The sequence below is a fragment of the Lissotriton helveticus genome, chromosome 12 (assembly GCF_964261635.1).
Source record: "Lissotriton helveticus chromosome 12, aLisHel1.1, whole genome shotgun sequence".
NCBI classification, from domain to species: domain Eukaryota; kingdom Metazoa; phylum Chordata; class Amphibia; order Caudata; family Salamandridae; genus Lissotriton; species Lissotriton helveticus.
This window is the reverse complement of record NC_136073.1, coordinates 105,185,166-105,204,890: the sequence shown is the minus strand read 5'-3', so window position 1 is coordinate 105,204,890 and position 19,725 is coordinate 105,185,166. Positions and strand designations below refer to the sequence as shown.

Sequence of the window (19,725 nt, the reverse complement as noted above, 5' to 3'; positions counted from 1 at the left end):
CTGCTTCAAGAACTTTATAACGCATGCGCACAACAAATCGCCACAGGTGAGTGTAGTTCAAGGCACACTGGTTCTTGTAGTTTAATATTCTGTTAGCCAGTGATTATATATATATATATATATATATATATATATATATATATATATATATATATTCCAAAAACATGTATCGCCAAAAGCCAAACACCTGCCAATTTGTGGTAGCAAAGAGCCACAAATCCAAGAAACAATTCAAACCCCGATATGATGCTCAACATGAATTATAAATGCATGAATAAAAAAAAATGTATGAGCAATAATGCTCTTAAAATGCGTGAGGATTAGTCGCATTGCATCATGTCATCAAAGCTGAATATCATATGTGCTCTCAATATGAGAAGGACCATTCAGTATACACTCTTTGAACCTCAAGCCCAAAACAAGGCCAGCTTTCATGGGGGCGATGTGTCCTAATGTCTACAGATGTTGACCATGTGTTATCGGGGAATCGGGTCTGAATCCCGGCCGCGGCTCACTGATTCCACGTAAATCCTCCCTGTCCTATGCCTGGCTCAGCATACAGTGATTCTAAGCGAATACTCCCGGTACGGACATTAAAACATGTGACGTAGTTTGGGTCTCTTGTGAATCGTACTTATGCCCTTGGACAAGGTCCGCGCTATGAAATTGGCAACTGTGAAAGGCGGACTCAGCTTGTCACTCGCCTCTAATCCATCCTCCTAGAATTAAAGTCAAACCACTGAACTTTGATGTCAGAAATAGATACCCATGATCTAGTGGCTGATTTGCACAGTGTGCATCTGGGATTAATCCCTGCTTCCTTGCTTGAACAAACTGTGTGATTATTTATTTCACCGCGCCTGATTTCTTTGCTCATTTTCATGTTTCCATTACACGAATCTAGAAGTGTCCCCGTGTCCCAACACTTTTCTCCAAGTGACTCAAATATCCCCGTTTTCAAACAGTGTCCAGGTTAAACAGAAATTTCCCTGTTTTTTATTGTTCCGGTTGAGCATGCGCGCGCATGCTCTCTTTGCACTGGCATTTGCTAGCCTGTGATGTTTTATAGATTTTTGGCAAATATATGCTATAGTCCTTAAAAGCGTAAATGTAATAAAAAGTACTAATGTTGCTGTGTAAAGGAGAGGGGTGCAAATAAAAGATCTCGGATTTGTTGTTTGTAATGCTTCATCTCGGTCTGTGGAGGGAGATGTCATTGTAGTCCTTTTTCTATGTCTATGACAGCTGTCAAATAGTCCAAATTTTTTTTGCCGATGGTTACTGCAAACCGTAGTCCTACTTCTATGTCTATGACCTGTCCCCGTTTTTTTGTTTTGAGAATCTGGTCACCCTAATCTATGCACATATAGAGTACACATGACAAATGACTTACCTCTTAGTTTACTAATAGCATTGTCATCAATGTAGGAGAAGACATGCTTCTGTCTTCATGTTTAAAACACTCACCCTTATTAAATATCTCTCAGCATTTCAGTATGTTAAGGAAATAGACCTGCTCGAATTTGGAAAAGAGCTTATCATATTCTAACATGATGTTTGTTGCATGACTTACAAACCAAATATGTTCCAGCTTGGCTCGTCCACAAGCTCTTAAAGCCAGAGCAGACCACTGGCTCGGCTCTGCCTGTTAATTTGTTAGAGCGCCAACCTTTAGGAAATACTCCCAAATATTTGGGGAGAACAACATATACTATTGTAACCCCAGAATTTGTGAGCCTTGCTGTAAACAACAAGAATAAAAATAATAGCCTGCCAGTGTTTAAATGTGATATACCTTTGTACGCGCACGAGAGACTATGACATCGACATAGCATTGCCACCCCTAGCTCTTTGAGGCCGTGAGGACCTTGAAAAAGGCAACAACAATACAATGCATGCAGAGTAATAAATGACAGTGACACATTCTGTGGATAAAATATGTTGCAAGTTTATTGATTATACAGGCTGAGTTAGCATCCAGGTGTCAATGGTGAGTTCCTTGAACAGCCAACACTCTTTCTACGAAAGATAGAGCTGTCCTGTTCGTGTTTTCAGCACCGCCCGCCATCCTGACGGGCATTGGGACTGCCCGCCATAAGGGCGGGGGTCTCGTGGGGGGCATTAGGATGTGCCCGCCACAGTGGCGGGCACATCCTGCATTTCTAGCATTGTGGCGGGCGGTGGTCTCAGCACCGCCCGCCACAATGCTAGAAATGCATTTCAGCATTTGCATAAACAAAGCGGTAGGCACCGCGCGGTGCCTGCCGCTTTGTTTATGCAAATGTGAGGGGGTACCACAGGTACCCCCCCGTGTGCAGCCCCCACACCTCCTTCACTCTGGGGGCCCCCAAGACTGCATGCCTTTCCGTGGCAGCATTGCCGCCACAGAAAGTCATTGTAAAATGCCCATTGTAATATGGCTGGCGGTGTCTGTTAGACACCGCCACCATATTATTCCTTTTCCGCCCGAGCCGCAAGGCGACCGGGGCGGGAAAGCGGCCTACGGTCTTTCCGTCCGCCGAGGTCCCCCCAGCCATACTAATATGGCGGGGGGGGGGAAACGAGTGAGGATGTCGGGCGGATTACCCCCGCCCGGCTGGCGGTGGCTACCGCCAGCCTGGCGCGGGCAATCCGCCCGACATTCTAATGGGCCCCTTAGATTCTTTGCAGATTGTCCACTTAAAGTGGGTTGCCACAGGGGTGTAACAGACACCTCTGCAGCCCCTAGTCTTCCATACACAATTGGGGAGAGGGGTTGGCCTAACGGCTAAGGCGCTTGACCTCGGACCTGGGGATCTGGGTTTGAGTCTCAGTAACGACGCCAAAAACCCCCTGTGATTCTGGGCAAATCACTTAATTTCCCCGTGCCTAAAATGAAAGTGTGTCCTCATGTAACGTTACTGGTGCTATGTAAAGCGCTCTGATAACTGATTCGGTTCGGTTCTAGTTCGCGCTATATAAAACTCTGCAAAAAAAAAAAGTGGCACCCTCAGCTTGTCAGCTCAGGGTATGGGTAGTGCGAGGGGCCCCCTCGCCATTTCGTGCAGAGGAGCCCCCAAAGGTTTCCTTATGCCACCGGGTTGCCACCCTATCCTTTAATTTTGTGAGAATTCCAACTGTCCCTTAAGGGATTAAGGAGCACAGCCATGTCATCCCGGGCCCCAGCGTAATTACTCCCGGTGACCTGAGGAATTGCATTTTGTAGCCACGATCCACCATCTGGAGGCCTCTTTAGTTGTTTATGGTTTTAGGATAGCCCTGTAGCTCCACTATGCTTTGGGGATGGCAGCTTGTGATATCTGCGCCCCCCCCCCCCCCAACCTGCATGACTATGCTAATGCAGACAGGCTCCTCACCCTCCCGGCGCCTAACTTTTAACTGCCCTTTGAAGCACAAAACATTTTACCTTGAGGTCTCAGACCCTGGCATAGCTGTGCCCAGCAGCACCCTCCCCCATTCCTAAGCTTACTTCAGACCTCATGAGCCACGCGCTCTTGATTGCCACTGCACCGTGATGTCCACTGCCTAAGGCGATTGCCAAAGGGGCTTGGCCTTTCCAGACAACCCCTTATAACACCCCCTGGCCTTACTCCTCCCCTCCTGACGCCCAGGGCAATAAAAGAGAGGGGTGAGTGACCCTCTCTCCCAATGGTGGCCCCATGGGCCCGGCAGCCAGCCTAGCAATGGAGCAACGCTCGGATTCTGTTCCGTCTATGTCACCCTGCTTGTGTCGCGGCCAGCTGCATATGGGGAGCTTGAGCAGACGGCAGGGGTGCTTTAGAGCTGGTGGCGCCCGGTGCGACAATCATTTTTGGCGCCCCCACACCTCATGACAGCCTGCTCGGATTCTCTCACTACCACCAGGCAAAAGTGCCCCTCATCTCTCCAATCATAAGTTATTGATAAAAACAGCGCCCTCCCTGAAGACAGCGCCCAGTGCAGTCACACCTGTTGCACAGCCCTAAAGCCGGCCCTGACAGACGGAGAAGGTACAAGGGTTTTTGCTGTCCTGCATGAAGTGACCTTTGCTGCTCCTTCCCTTGGCATTGGAGCCATATCTGCTACCTATAGGCACAATCAGAGATGCTTTTCCACTGGCACCCTTCTCATCTGCTTAGTATTGGCTTGTGGTCGTTGCGGCCTTCTAGGCATCGACCTGCTTGGTATTCAGTGGCAGTGCTGGGCGCATCACTGATTGATCTCGGTGCAGGCGAGGCCTGCCGTGCAGACTGTCACTTCCACGCCTGCTCTCTCCTTCTTCCTGGTCTCAGGGGCCATTTTGTGGCTGACAAGGATCCGCTGATTGAAGGCAGTGTTGCAATTATCCGTGGATCGCGTCCCTGTGAGACCAGACGGGTCCTGCTCCGCAGTCAGGCCGCACACCTCGGGGATGCTTCACTGCAGAGATTGTGTGGATATTGTGTGTACTGAAGCTCATGTTCAGCTTGGCAGCGGTGGCCCTCAGCTCTGAATGTTTCTGGTCCTCTGCGACTCCAGTGCTTGTTTCCTGTTGTTTTTTGTGTATGACAGCGTTCTGCAGCTGCTAGGGTCATCTGAAGGGGGAGGGGGCAGAGGGACATTTTTCCAAGGGCCCCCATGCTTTGTCAGTACCTCACACTCATACTGAAAAATGTACTGAAGTGGTGTGGCTCACTGGTTAGGGGCGGCAGACCCGTAAGCAGAGAACGGCCTGGAACTAGGGTTCAATTCCTGACACAGCAGGGTCGTGGACCAGGGTCAAAACGGACTCGATAATTCTCGCCTCGGTGCCTACTCTAACCAGGGAACACACTCGGCAACTCTGGGCATTAAGCTTGCCTCATCTCTACAACGGCCCCCCACAGACGCCGGGGATGCCTGGTTTCACCTTGGAGATACCCAGAAAGGGACCATCTCACAGGGAAAACCAGGACGGGTTCCCCAGCGGTCTTCAGCGCCAGGATACTCCATGGAGTCGCAGTGCGCTTTACAAGTACACCCACATTTACATTTACATTTATGAAGCAAGATTTCCCTGTTTATTTGAAGAGAAGGCCATACTAGCCACTGAAATTAGGGGTGAGGGGTCAGAGGGAGGGGAATGCTGCAGCACCCACAATATAACAGTGCTGGAGGCCAGGGGGTGATCGAGCAATAAAGATGCCTTTAATTTTAGTTTCTAGCTTGTCAAATGTCAGGCTAGTCAAATTGCTGCTTTTTCTTTCAACATGAAGATTGGTGTTTAATTTTATTGCTCTGGCTACAAAGGGAGAGGATTTGGCGTCTGCTAGGCTTGCTTAGTACCGGAGGTGTGACAAGAGTGGCTGTTGGATGCCAGTTTTTCCTAACACAGAACGATATTTAAATGCCTGTAAAACTGCACAAATATTTCTAATTACATATCAGCATTTATGAAAGTACATTTTATTTCTAATTCTAAAGTGTGATGGAAAGAAAGATTTTAATAAGACTACAACAAATCGAGACACCTTACTTGGTGATGTCCAATTAGTATATATTGCTGAAAACCAATTACCACATTATTGTTTGTGCGCTAGATAGTTTTATCATTAAAACTAAGTGTCAGGGCAAGTTTTGGGTCTGCTTCAATGGAAAATGTGCTTTCTGGTGCACTACCACACCATGCTTTAGCAATATATTTGTTGTAGTGAGCAACAAAATGCATTAAGGGCTACATACACGTCCTTACCACTCTCTTGCTGAATGAGCGTTGTTCATTGGCTATATTTGTTCTTTGTGTGACACTTGGATTTTTCACAATCCCTATGACTCTAGTGGTCTAACATTGATGGTAGCACCTCCCTCTGAAAATTGCCCCAGCATCACTGGAAGAGGCAGCGAAGACAACTGTGCCAGTAGATGTCACCAGATGCTGGAGCTGTTGTGTTTTCTGAGTCCCTGGAGCCAATGTTGTTAACTTGGAAACAGGTGCTTGAGCTTAGAAGGTCCCTGCATTAAAAGTTTAACCTGGTCCACTCAAAAACTTCTGACAATCCTTATGTCTACAGACTATGGGATGACGACTTCTTTGTGCTGGAATGATGAAAGGATTTTCAGCACACCAGGTCAAATAGCATTTTTCCTGTTGGAGCACTCCCAACACACTTAAAAAAGCCATACTTCTGGCCTTATCTAGTAAATGGTGCCACCAAAAGGTGCCTCCCAAAGGTTACTCGCTGTCTTTCCTCATCTTACAGAAGGCTGGCAGGGAGCAAACGAGGGGGGTAGAGAGGGGGTCAAAGGATAAATGGAAGCTTCCTCAGCCACTTCAGAAGTGTCCCTGAAAAACAGTGGTACTTTGTCAGTGCAATAATAAAATGTATTGAAAAATAACTGAAAATCATATATTTTAATGGAATTGAACGTTAGCAATACAAGTATTTTTCATGGAAATGTCTTAGATAATACCTACCCGCAATCCTCAAAATATCTTAAACATTTCGGATACCACATGCAAGTTTTTCTCCAGTTTTACATACTGAACAGTATTTTTGCCTCCGTCTCTGTACTGTGCTGCAATCCGTCTAGGCTCCTGCTATACAAATTCCACATACAAACACAAATGCATTAATCAAAAAAGGATTTAGTTTTTACATTTTCCTTCAACGTTCACATTCTTCTCCCTCTTATCTCACTTGACATGTTTCACTGACTGAATGTTTTCAACTGGGTGCATTTATTGTGATTTATTAAAAAAACATTTTTAGATGCCTGTGGCATGAATGTATTTAAAAACTGGAACTTCGATGGAATGGCAGAAGAAATCTTTCACGTATTTATAACTCTGATCTTTCCTATGAAGTCACTACAGAGAATCATAAAACAACAATTTCAAATGAATAACCCCACATTATAATTCTCAAAGTTGGTATTGTTTGAGTAGAATTGTCAGAATCTGTTGAGGACCAATGATGAAAGGGCACGTCATTAGTGGAGTTGTATGGCTCAGTGTACGTTTTTAGGATATTCACAATATTTAATATTTTATTTAGTTATTGTGTGAAAAGATTCTACAGGTCAGAGTTATCGATAACATTATTTTACGCAGAGGGCGGTCCAGTATGAAAAAGTGTGTGGGCCATTTGGGTAGGATGAGCCTGTCACATGACTAGGTGGGGCTGTTTCAGGGCTATTGTTGTCATGTTTTGGGATACAAATAGAGGGAGTGTTTGAGACACCAAACTTTGATTGCAGAATTTGCACTTATAGTGCCTGGCTGTTTGTTGCATCATTGATGGTGGGCGGTGCCAAAGGTAGAGGGGCTGGCCTCCTCTCCTGCAAGGATTTTCCAAGGCAGGGACAACATTACTTTTACCTTCTGTTGCCCCCCCTGTGGTGGTGTTGTAAGGCACCCACTCTGTGTGACTACTAGCCCTGGTCAGAAGAACATCAGTGCTGGGTGTGTGACTGTATCTTGGTTCCTGCCCCTTTCTCCATGCCTGTTATGCTTCGGCTTTCAGCAGAACATAGCACAGATGCCTGCAGTAAGTGCTTTCACCCCCTAAACTGTCTCACCACCAGAACTTAAGCAAGAATGAAGTTGATGCTGAATATTACATTAGAGTGGCTAAATATTGAAGAGGGTGACTGCCACTAGCCCAACTTGTGCACATGATGAAGCACCTTGCACCGTGCAGCTAGGGGCCATAATGGTACTGAGTGCGCGACACTAGCTCACTTTGGAGACGATGACAGCACAGCAGCACATTGCTGCTGTAAACAGTACTAGAAACCCTGCAGAGCAAGGCTTCATACTGCCAAAGTCCTGTGCATAGAGCCTTCTTTGATAACTGTGGTGGACAGGTCCTGAGGCTAAAAACCAGTGTGTGCTCAAGGGGTCAAGAGCTGAATTGGAGGAATCAGAAACAGGTCCAAGGAGGAGCACATGAACATAATATAGCACAACCACACCAGACCCAGTGAGCGATCCCAGGCCCCCTTACAGGGTGATAGTAAAAGCATTTTATCTCTTTACCACTCCTCTTTCCCAAGCATCCATTGTAGTCAATTAATTTAAAGGAGAGTGGAGTGGGTCTTTTCTCATACCCGGTGCAAGCATTTACTTGTGTCCAATGCATTCAGAGAATGGAGCGGGTTTCTATTGTGCCGTCGATAAACTTTAATGTTTCAATTGCATTTGAGCAGAGAGTAGAGAGGATCTTTTACCGCACCCAATGCAAAACATGTATTGCACCCAATGTACTTCAACTCAGAGCAGAACACGTCTTTTATTGCACCCAATGTACTTCAATGCAGAGCAGAACACATCTTTTATTGCACCCAATGTACTTCAATGCAGAGCAGAACACGCCTTTCATTGCACCCAATGTACTTCAATGCAGATTAGAGCAGGCCTCTTATTGCACTAAATGTACTTCAAGGCAGAGCAGAACACGCCTTTCATTGCACCCAATGTACTTCAATGCAGAGTAGAGCAGTCCTTTTATTGCACCCAATGTACTTCAATGCAGAGCAGAACACATCTTTTATTGCACCCAATGTACTTCAATGCAGATTAGAGCAGGCCTTTTATTGCACCCAATGTACTTCAATGCAGAGTAGAGCAGGCCTTTTATTGCACCCAATGTACTTCAATGCAGAGCAGAACACATCTTTTATTGCACCCAATGTACTTCAATGCAGATTAGAGCAGGGCTTTAATTGCACCCAATGCACTTCAATGCAGAGCATAACACATCTTTTATTGCACCCAATGTACTTCAATGCAGATTAGAGCAGGCCTTTTATTGCACCCACTGTACTTCAATACAGAGCAGAACACGTCTTTTATTGCACCCAATGTACTTCAATGCAGATTAGAGCAGGCCTTTTATTGCACCCAATGTACTTCAATGCAGATTAGAGCAGGCCTCTTATTGCACCCAATGTACTTCAAGGCAGAGCAGAACACGTCTTTTATTGCACCCAATGTACTTCAATGCAGATTAGAGAAGGTCTTTTATTGCACCCAATGTACTTCAATGCAGATTAGAGCAGGGCTTTAATTGCACCCAATGCACTTCAATGCAGAGCATAACACATCTTTTATTGCACCCAATGTACTTCAATGCAGATTAGAGCAGGCCTTTTATTGCACCCAATGTACTTCAATGCAGATTAGAGCAGGCCTCTTATTGCACCCAATGTACTTCGAGGCAGAGCAGAACACGTCTTTTATTGCACCCAATGTACTTCAATGCAGATTAGAGCAGGCCTTTTATTGCACCCAATGTACTTCAATGCAGATTAGAGCAGGCCTCTTATTGCACCCAATGTACTTCGAGGCAGAGCAGAACACGCCTTTCATTGCACCCAATGTACTTCAATGCAGATTAGAGCAGGCCTTTTATTGCACCCAATGTACTTCAATGCAGATTAGAGCAGGCCTCTTATTGCACCCAATGTACTTCGAGGCAGAGCAGAACACGCCTTTCATTGCACCCAATGTACTTCAATGCAGATTAGAGCAGGCCTTTTATTGCACCCAATGTACTTCAATGCAGATTAGAGCAGGCCTCTTATTGCACCCAATGTACTTCAAGGCAGAGCAGAACACGTCTTTCCCAAGCATCCATTGTAGTCAATTAATTTAAAGGAGAGTGGAGTGGGTCTTTTCTCATACCCGGTGCAAGCATTTACTTGTGTCCAATGCATTCAGAGAATGGAGCGGGTTTCTATTGTGCCGTCGATAAACTTTAATGTTTCAATTGCATTTGAGCAGAGAGTAGAGAGGATCTTTTACCGCACCCAATGCAAAACATGTATTGCACCCAATGTACTTCAACTCAGAGCAGAACACGTCTTTTATTGCACCCAATGTACTTCAATGCAGAGCAGAACACATCTTTTATTGCACCCAATGCACTTCAATGCAGAGCAGAACACGCCTTTCATTGCACCCAATGTACTTCAATGCAGATTAGAGCAGGCCTCTTATTGCACTAAATGTACTTCAAGGCAGAGCAGAACACGCCTTTCATTGCACCCAATGTACTTCAATGCAGAGTAGAGCAGTCCTTTTATTGCACCCAATGTACTTCAATGCAGAGCAGAACACATCTTTTATTGCACCCAATGTACTTCAATGCAGATTAGAGCAGGCCTTTTATTGCACCCAATGTACTTCAATGCAGAGTAGAGCAGGCCTTTTATTGCACCCAATGTACTTCAATGCAGAGCAGAACACATCTTTTATTGCACCCAATGTACTTCAATGCAGATTAGAGCAGGGCTTTAATTGCACCCAATGCACTTCAATGCAGAGCATAACACATCTTTTATTGCACCCAATGTACTTCAATGCAGATTAGAGCAGGCCTCTTATTGCACCCAATGTACTTCGAGGCAGAGCAGAACACGTCTTTTATTGCACCCAATGTACTTCAATGCAGATTAGAGCAGGCCTTTTATTGCACCCAATGTACTTCAATGCAGATTAGAGCAGGCCTCTTATTGCACCCAATGTACTTCGAGGCAGAGCAGAACACGCCTTTCATTGCACCCAATGTACTTCAATGCAGATTAGAGCAGGCCTTTTATTGCACCCAATGTACTTCAATGCAGATTAGAGCAGGCCTCTTATTGCACCCAATGTACTTCGAGGCAGAGCAGAACACGCCTTTCATTGCACCCAATGTACTTCAATGCAGATTAGAGCAGGCCTTTTATTGCACCCAATGTACTTCAATGCAGATTAGAGCAGGCCTCTTATTGCACCCAATGTACTTCAAGGCAGAGCAGAACACGTCTTTCCCAAGCATCCATTGTAGTCAATTAATTTAAAGGAGAGTGGAGTGGGTCTTTTCTCATACCCGGTGCAAGCATTTACTTGTGTCCAATGCATTCAGAGAATGGAGCGGGTTTCTATTGTGCCGTCGATAAACTTTAATGTTTCAATTGCATTTGAGCAGAGAGTAGAGAGGATCTTTTACCGCACCCAATGCAAAACATGTATTGCACCCAATGTACTTCAACTCAGAGCAGAACACGTCTTTTATTGCACCCAATGTACTTCAATGCAGAGCAGAACACATCTTTTATTGCACCCAATGTACTTCAATGCAGAGCAGAACACGCCTTTCATTGCACCCAATGTACTTCAATGCAGATTAGAGCAGGCCTCTTATTGCACTAAATGTACTTCAAGGCAGAGCAGAACACGCCTTTCATTGCACCCAATGTACTTCAATGCAGAGTAGAGCAGTCCTTTTATTGCACCCAATGTACTTCAATGCAGAGCAGAACACATCTTTTATTGCACCCAATGTACTTCAATGCAGATTAGAGCAGGCCTTTTATTGCACCCAATGTACTTCAATGCAGAGTAGAGCAGGCCTTTTATTGCACCCAATGTACTTCAATGCAGAGCAGAACACATCTTTTATTGCACCCAATGTACTTCAATGCAGATTAGAGCAGGGCTTTAATTGCACCCAATGCACTTCAATGCAGAGCATAACACATCTTTTATTGCACCCAATGTACTTCAATGCAGATTAGAGCAGGCCTTTTATTGCACCCACTGTACTTCAATACAGAGCAGAACACGTCTTTTATTGCACCCAATGTACTTCAATGCAGATTAGAGCAGGCCTTTTATTGCACCCAATGTACTTCAATGCAGATTAGAGCAGGCCTCTTATTGCACCCAATGTACTTCAAGGCAGAGCAGAACACGTCTTTTATTGCACCCAATGTACTTCAATGCAGATTAGAGAAGGTCTTTTATTGCACCCAATGTACTTCAATGCAGATTAGAGCAGGGCTTTAATTGCACCCAATGCACTTCAATGCAGAGCATAACACATCTTTTATTGCACCCAATGTACTTCAATGCAGATTAGAGCAGGCCTTTTATTGCACCCAATGTACTTCAATGCAGATTAGAGCAGGCCTCTTATTGCACCCAATGTACTTCGAGGCAGAGCAGAACACGTCTTTTATTGCACCCAATGTACTTCAATGCAGATTAGAGCAGGCATTTTATTGCACCCAATGTACTTCAATGCAGATTAGAGCAGGCCTCTTATTGCACCCAATGTACTTCGAGGCAGAGCAGAACACGCCTTTCATTGCACCCAATGTACTTCAATGCAGATTAGAGCAGGCCTTTTATTGCACCCAATGTACTTCAATGCAGATTAGAGCAGGCCTCTTATTGCACCCAATGTACTTCGAGGCAGAGCAGAACACGTCTTTTATTGCACCCAATGTACTTCAATGCAGATTAGAGAAGGTCTTTTATTGCACCCAATGTACTTCAATGCAGATTAGAGCAGGCCTCTTATTGCACCCAATGTACTTCGAGGCAGAGCAGAACACGCCTTTCATTGCACCCAATGTACTTCAATGCAGATTAGAGCAGGCCTTTTATTGCACCCAATGTACTTCAATGCAGATTAGAGCAGGCCTCTTATTGCACCCAATGTACTTCAAGGCAGAGCAGAACACGTCTTTTATTGCACCCAATGTACTTCAATGCAGATTAGAGAAGGTCTTTTATTGCACCCAATGTACTTCAATGCAGATTAGAGCAGGGCTTTAATTGCACCCAATGCACTTCAATGCAGAGCATAACACATCTTTTATTGCACCCAATGTACTTCAATGCAGATTAGAGCAGGCCTTTTATTGCACCCAATGTACTTCAATGCAGATTAGAGCAGGCCTCTTATTGCACCCAATGTACTTCGAGGCAGAGCAGAACACGTCTTTTATTGCACCCAATGTACTTCAATGCAGATTAGAGAAGGTCTTTTATTGCACCCAATGTACTTCAATGCAGATTAGAGCAGGCCTCTTATTGCACTCAATGTACTTCAAGGCAGAGCAGAACACGCCTTTCATTGCACCCAATGTACTTCAATGCAGATTAGAGCAGGCCTTTTATTGCACCCAATGTACTTCAATGCAGATTAGAGCATGCTTTTTATTGCACCCAATGTACTTCAGTGCAGAGCAGAACACGTCTTTTATTGAACCCAATGTGCTTCAATGCAGATTAGAGCAGGCCTCTTATTGCACTAAATGTACTTCAAGGCAGAGCAGAACACGTCTTTCATTGCACCCAATGTACTTCAATGCAGATTAGAGCAGGCCTTTTATTGCACCCAATGTACTTCACTGCAGATTAGAGCAGGCCTCCTATTGCACCCAATGTACTTCAAGGCAGAGCAGAACACGTCTTTTATTGTACCCAATGTACTTCAATGCAGATTAGAAAAGGCCTTTTATTGCACCCAATGTACTTCAATGCAGATTAGAGCAGGCCTTTTATTGCACCCATTGTACTTCAATGCAGATTAGAGCAGGCCTTTTATTGCACCCAATGTACTTCAATGCAGATTTGAGCATGTCTTTTATTGCACCCAATGTACTTCAATGCAGAGCAGAACACGTCTTTTATTGCAGCCAATGTACTTCAATGCAAATGAGTGCAGGCCTTTTATTGCACCCATTGTACTTCAATGCAGATTAGAGCAGGCCTTTTATTGCACCCAATGTACTTCAATGCAGATTAGAGCAGGTCTTTTATTGCACCCAATGCCTTAGCTGAGGAGCCACCACTGGTCTAGACGTACATTTTGGGCTCCCTCTAAGATGAATAACAAGCATTTACAATGCAATGGTTTTGCCTTTGTTAAAGTTAGAGCTATTGGCATTGCTCTTGACATTATTTTTATTTATGTTTTTTTAACATAAATAAATGGCATTGTCATTTACAATGCCACTAGCTTTATCTCTCGCAAATGACACCCACAAACACCCACAGAGAGCCCCCCCAAACACACAGAGCCCCCCACACAGAGCCCCCCACACACACAACCACACAGAGCCCCCCACACACACAGCCACACAGAGCCCCCCACACACACAGCCACACAAAGCCCCCCACACACACCCACACAGAGCCCTCCACACACACCCACACAGAGCCCCCCCACACACCTTCTGGCCCATTATCTCTTCTCCTCATCAAAATAACTGCCACGCCCCTTTCTTTGTTCTGAAAATGGTAGGTAGCAAGCCATTTCAAATCTAGGGGCCTGTGGCCTAAAGAGAACTTTCTGAGGGCATGGAAAGAACAGCAGCCTCCTTTTTCATGGATGAGCATCCCCTAGCTCGGTTCTTATGCTCCACCTGTCTTTCTTTGATACTTCCTCCATTCTTTCCAAGCAGCATACCATATTACTGACTCAAGGTACACCAAACACAAATAAATAAGGCGCACAACTGCTCACCTGTTCTACATTCTCCACTGTGAAGTCCAGGCCTTGTCGCTGCTCCCTGCGCTCCATGTTGGCCCCCAAAGCCTCACCGCACCCCTGGGGCAGGGACGGGGGCAGTCTGCCCAGGCACAACAGCCTGGCTGGTTTTGGGAGGGGGCACCCCCTTTTGGAGGCTTCCTTATTCTGAGTGCCGGAGCTTTACCAGAGGAGAGTGAGACCCTGGAGGGGCGATTAAAAGGAGCAGTGTCCAGGAGAGGGGTACTCTAGAAAGGAATGGTCAAAGCTCACCCACCGAAGGTAAAAAGGGGTCTATCATTAAAATGAATGGGCAGGGCTCCTGAGAGATGAAAATGATCAACTGCCTGGAAGGATACTAACAGAGGTTGGGAGAGGGTGTTTTCTAAAGATGCAGAGATAGTGCTTCAGGGTTACTTTTGTTGAAGAGATGGCTGTAGCAGACGGTGAATCTTTGTCTGGCAAATGGAGAGTTTTCTGCCTTTAGAAGGGATAGGGGTAGAATCTGTAGGCCCCCAAGGATGGAGGAGGGTGGGGGCTTCAAGGGGAGGCTACCTCTGGTGACTGACATACAGAGCTTTTCACTGGAGGTGGGAATTTAGTGACCGGCCCGTGCACATACTGCAAGGAGTGGGGTGATCCGAGGGTGCCTCGCCACGGGCTGGGAGATGGTCCTGCGGGAGGGGTGACGGCTTCTGACTGCCGGGAGAGAGGCTGCACGGCGCCTGGCTCGGTCCTCCCCGCTCGCCCTGCCCTCCACTCTCCTGCAGCCGCAGCCTGTCACTGACAGCCAGAGCCAGGCACAGGCAGCAGGGAGGCGGGGTCCTGCGGGTGGGACAGGGCTGTCTTCAGCGCTGCCTGCTTGGAGACTGGTCTGTTTAAACCCACTAGGCTAATAAAGCGGTCAGAGTCTCAGACACCAGCCCCTGACCATCAGCTGCGTGGCTGAGATACTCGTCTCTGTCCGTCCGCAGAGCTAGCCAATGGGAGGAGGGGGCGAGGAGGGGGCGGATACCCGACCCCACAGAGAAACATAAGGATTTTGCTAGCGCATGCGTACTTCGTACGCATTTTGCTAGGCAAAACCTAAAAAGGGGACAGAAATGATCCCACTTGTTATCGTCCCATATCCTTACTGGATGCCTTCATGAAAGCGGCCGGTAGGATAATTTTAAATAGTTTACAAGAATGGGCAGAGGAGAAGGAAGTGATTTCCAATTTAGAGTACGGGTTTCGGACAGGGAGAGGTACCACAGAACAGGGTCTCAACCTTGCATTGATAATTGCAAAATACACCGAGGCTAAGAAGGGGGATCTTTTCCTGACGTTCGTTGATCTAAGCTCAGCTTTCGATTGTGTGGATCACGAAAAAATTATGGAGCAACTCAGTGATGTGGATGTAGACCCCAGATCCTCCTATTCATTAAGGAATTGTATCGGGTCCCGAAGCTAGGGTACGGTTTGGCAGGGGGTGGAAGTGTTCAACTAAATATGAAATAAAGAGAGGTGTGAGACAAGGGTGCATTTTAGCAGCCTTTCTCTTCACCCTCAATATTAACAGTATAGGACCGTATCTCAGCGAATTCCAACACGACTATCCAAGGGATGTATGACATTACAACGCATGCTTTTACATCGCATGCCTTTACAACGCGGTTTTTACAACGCAAACCTTTACAATGCTTAGCGCTTTGGGGTGCTGGATTGTGAATAGTTTAATTTACTATTTCAACTCCAGTCCCCGTGGACACTAGGGAAGGTGTTGGATAGTAAATTAAACGTATTCCCTATCCTAGAGCGCCCCCAGCGCAATGCGTTGTAATGGTTTGCGTTGTAAAAGTTGCGTTGTAAAGGCACTGCGTGGTAAAAGTTGCGTTGCAAAGGATGTTTCCCCTATCCAAGAGTCGGAGACACCCCGATCCCTATCCTCTTGTATGCGGATGATGCCGTAATAATGTCACGGACTAAGATTGGTCTTCAGAGGGCGGTAACAAAATTCGCAACATACATGAATGTAAGAGGGTTAAAAATAAATGTGCCTAAAGCATATACTATGATATGTGGAAGCAGGATAAAGACTATACATGCTATTTTCTTGGGTAAAAACAAGATTGAGCATTCCAACAGATTTTCTGACCTAGGCATCAACTTTGATAAAAATGGGACATGGCAGGCTGCTGCGACCGCAAGAAAATTTGCCTTTTCTAGGGCCCTAGGTGCAGTGGCAAATTTTGCAAAGAAACTGGGAGGGAGACACTATAGGAAAGTAAGGGCGACTTACAGGAGGTATTGGGAGTCACTATAGGAAGGTAAGGGGTCATCATTGGAAGGTAAGGGAGCCTACAGGAGGTATTGGGAGTCATTATAGGAAGGTAAGGGAGCCTTGCAGGAGGTATTGGGAGTCACTATAGGATGGTAAGGGAGCCTTGCAGGAGCTATTGGGAGTCACTATGGGAAGGGAAGGGGTCATCACTGGAAGGTAAGGAGCCTTACAGGAGGCATTGGGAGTCATTATAGGAAGGTAAGGGGTCATCACCGGAAGGTAAGGGCGCCTACAGGAGGTATTGGGAGTCATTATAGGAAGGTAAGGGGTCATCAACGGAAGGTAAGGGAGCCTACAGGAGGTATTGGGAGTCATTATAGGAAGGTAAGGGGTCATCACCGGAAGGTAAGGGAGCCTACAGGAGGTATTGGGAGTCATTATAGGAAGGTAAGGGCACCTTTCAAGAGGTATTGGGAGTCACTATAGGAAGGTAAGGGTGCCTTACAGGAGGTATTGGGAGTCACTATAGGAAGGTAAGGGCGCCTTACAGGAGGTATTGGGAGTCACTATAGGAAGGTAAGGGCGCCTTACAGGAGGTATTGGGAGTCACTATAGGAAGGTAAAATCGCCTACAGGAGGTATTGGGAGACACTATAGGAAGGTAAGGGGTCATGACCGGAAGGAAAGGGGTCATGACCGGAAGGTAAGGACGCGTACAGGAGGTATTGGTGGTTATATGAAGGCCTAGGAGTCCCTGTAGGAAGGCATGGGGGCTTACAGAAGGTCAGAGGGCTCCTACAGAAAGCTATAGGATCTCCTAAAGGAATCCGGGGGGGGGGGGGCACTGAAAATGCAACTGAGAGGTCATAATACCCAGTCAGAGGGGCTCCATGGCGGTCTGGGGGCAGTGATAAAGCAGGCTGGTTGCAGGGGGCAGGGGTCATGGCCGGACAGCAGGTATCACTGCAGGGACGCGGTGGGGGCATGATGGGACAGTGTGGGGTTTCTCACCTGACATCTTCCCAGCTGACTCCCTTGAAGCCTTCTTCGGGGGGGGTCTCCCCCGAGCTGCACCGCCTCAGAAGTCTGCTGGTCCCCGAGGAGTCCACCCGCGGCCTCTCAGTGGGAGCTGGAGGTATAGCGCCTCGTCCGCCTCAAGAGTGCTCAGGGAGGGGCAGCGCTGTAAGTGCCACGTGCACCCAGTGACCCCTGGACACCTCCAGGACGGATAGCGCCTTCTCCACGTGAGAGGCGCTCACAGCAAGGCCAGCGGCACGACAAGCCCGGGGCTTGGCGGCAGGCAGCAAGGCAGATAGCGCCTCGACTTCCGCCAGGTTTGCACAGGGAGCAGGAAAGATGGTGCCTCGTGTTCCTCAAGGGTTTACGACAAAGAGCAGGACAGGTAGCGCCTTGTTAACCCCTCAATGCTTTGCAGCACATGGCAGATAGTCCCTCGTCATCCTCAAGGCTTCATGACATGGTGCAGACAGAGCGGATAGCGCCTCGACGTCCTCAGGAGATGCACCTCCTCATTACCCACCGTAAGCTTGGCGGTGCCTTGTCTGCCTCAAGACTTCTAGGCGCACACCAGGGTGTGTAGCGCCTCCTCTAGGAAGATCAGGGTAGATAGCGCCTCGTGCAGCTCAAGCTTCTTTTTGGGGCTCAGGGTGAACCCCGGCTCGAGCGCCTGGAGGCGCCTCCTCTGCTTGCGAGGCGCTCCCGGCCGGGGGTGGGGGGGGGCAGGAAAGGAACGGCCGGGGGGAGGGGGGTGGGGGGGGCGAGAAAGGAACAACCGGGGGGAGGGGGGATGGGGGGAGCGGGAAAGGAACGGCCAGCGGGAGGGGGGGCGGGAAAGGAACCGACAGCGGGAGGGGGGACAGGAAAGGAAAGAAACCACTCACCTGGGGTATTGGGAGTCACTTTAGGAAGGTAAGGGGTCATCAACGGAAGGGAAGGGCACCTTACAGGGAGGTATTGGAGTCGCTATAGGAAGGTAAGGGAGCATTACAGGAGGTATTGGGAGTCATGACCGGAAGGTAAGGGCGCCTTACAGGCGGTATTAGGAGTCACTATAGGAAGGTAAGGGCGCCTTACAGGAGGTATTGGGAGTCACTATGGGAAGGTAAGGGCGCCTTACAGGAGGTATTGGGAGTCACTATAGGAAGGTAAAATCGCCTACAGGAGGTATTGGGAGACACTATAGGAAGGTAAGGGGTCATGACCGGAAGGAAAGGGGTCATGACCGGAAGGTAAGGACGCGTACAGGAGGTATTGGTGGTTATATGAAGGCCTAGGAGTCCCTGTAGGAAGGCATGGGGGCTTACAGAAGGTCAGAGGGCTCCTACAGAAAGCTATAGGATCTCCTAAAGGAATCCGGGGGGGGGCACTGAAAATGCAAGTGAGAGGTCATAATACCCAGTCAGGGGGGCTCCATGGCGGTCTGGGGGCAGTGATAAAGCAGGCTGGTTGCAGGGGGCAGGGGTCATGGCCGGACAGCAGGTATCACTGCAGGGACGCGGTGGGGGCATGATGGGACAGTGTGGGGTTTCTCACCTGACATCTTCCCAGCTGACTCCCTTCAAGCCTTCTTCGGGGGGGGGGGTCTCCCCCGAGCTGCACCGCCTCAGAAGTCTGCTGGTCCCCGAGGAGTCCACCCGCGGCCTCTCAGTGGGAGCTGGAGGTATAGCGCCTCGTCCGCCTCAAGAGTGCTCAGGGAGGGGCAGCGCTGTAAGTGCCACGTGCACCCAGTGACCCCTGGACACCTCCAGGACGGATAGCGCCTTCTCCACGTGAAGGGCGCTCACAGCAAGGCCAGCGGCTCGACAACCCCGGGGCTTGGCGGCAGGCAGCACGGCAGATAGCGCCTCGACTTCGGCCAGGTTTGCACAGAGAGCAGGAAAGATGGTGCCTCGTGTTCCTCAAGGGTTTACGACAAAGAGCAGGACAGGTAGCGCCTTGTTAACCCCTCAAGGCTTTGCAGCACATGGCAGATAGTCCCTTGTCATCCTCAAGGCTTCATGACATGGTGCAGACAGAGCAGATAGCGCCTCGACGTCCTCAGGAGATGCGCCTCCTCATTACCCACCGTAACCTTGTCTGCCTCAAGACTTCTAGGCGCACACCAGGGTGTGTAGCGCCTCCTCTAGGAAGATCAGGGTAGATAGCGCCTCGTGCAGCTCAAGCTTCTTTTTGGGGCTCAGGGTGAACCCCGGCTCGAGC

The 19,725-nt window shown here is 47.8% G+C and overlaps 1 protein-coding gene across 1 annotated transcript in view; it reads left to right on the top strand.

Moving 5' to 3' along the window:
- Nucleotides 1–19,725, top strand: part of LOC144798548 (voltage-gated potassium channel subunit beta-3-like) — a 202,731-nt gene that overhangs the window by 63,250 nt on the left and 119,756 nt on the right. The window lies entirely within an intron of this gene.